The sequence below is a fragment of the Tupaia chinensis genome, unplaced genomic scaffold (genome assembly GCF_000334495.1).
Source record: "Tupaia chinensis unplaced genomic scaffold, TupChi_1.0 Scaffold147554_1, whole genome shotgun sequence".
Lineage (NCBI taxonomy): Eukaryota > Metazoa > Chordata > Mammalia > Scandentia > Tupaiidae > Tupaia > Tupaia belangeri.
In genome coordinates, this window is record NW_006207406.1 from 2,359,210 (window position 1) to 2,360,363 (window position 1,154).

General features: G+C 35.6%; 1 pseudogene; it reads right to left on the minus strand.

The window, feature by feature from the left end:
- Positions 1-755, minus strand: part of LOC102485194 (fructose-bisphosphate aldolase B pseudogene) — a 23,366-nt pseudogene extending 22,611 nt beyond the window's left edge.
- Between the last annotated feature and the right edge of the window lie 399 nt (positions 756-1,154).

Genomic DNA, 1,154 nt, shown 5'->3' on the forward strand with positions numbered 1-1,154 from the left:
TTAAACCATGGTCAACCCTATGAAAGTCCAGTAATATAACTGCTACAGCACCTGCTGGTCTTGCTCTTTGAATATTTTAAGAACATGAATTTAGTACATAGCAGATTTATGACTTGACAATAATTCCTCATGGGATTTTAAATTTCAATTCACAGCATTTATTCCCATTTGGCATTTATATATTTACTTGCATATAATATTGCTTTATGACTGGCTTCCTCATTGCACTGCAAGCTCCCTGAGGTCTGAGACTATGTTAAGCTTGCCTATCATGGTATGTCCATATCGTGTTCTGTTACTGCATTGCTAAGATAAATATCTGAAACTGAGTGATTTATAAAGAAAAAAAAATGTTTATTTGACTCACAGTTCTGATGACTGAAAAATCCGGAGAAGTAGGGTTGGCTTCAGGCCAACCTATGTCACAGCATAGCTCAGAGGATGGTAGGTGCATAACGAGAGAATGACCTGGGGATAGCACTCTTTTATAACAACCGGTTCTTCCACAAACTAACCCACTTCTCCCAAGAACTAGAAATCACTGAGACTTTCTCAGTGCAGTATTACTCCATTTATGAGACCAATGGCCTCATCACCTTCCAATGCCATTATCCTGGGGACTAAATTCCAAAATATGGACAAACTGCTATCCACACCATCGTCATGGTCTTGTCATTTTCAGCATTTAAATACTTGCTGAGTGCAATTTGTGGACAGTAGGAGTGGATTTGTAAGGTAAACACTTTATATGGCATGTCGTTGAACCTATATGCACTTTTCCATTTTAACAATAGTGTCATTAGGTCTGTATAATTTGGCTCACTAAACATCACATTGTCTATCTTTAAACTGTCATTCATATTTAGAGTTTCAAATATCATCTTTCTTTAAAACATGACATCAACATATTTGGCTAACTCTTATCCCCTAAACTAGAAATGTCTAAAATCTAATTTGTCATTTTTCTCCTCAAGCTCATTCTAATAATGAGATCATGTATTTCCTATGTTCCAGATCAGACAATTGTGCATATTTAGATGTTTTCTTTCTGCTTCTTATATCTCCCTACAAGTGCATCTATTAAATATAAAGTTGTATTAGCTTATCGCTGATTTTATCTTTTGCATCTTCATTTCAGTTCCTTTCTTGGAAGT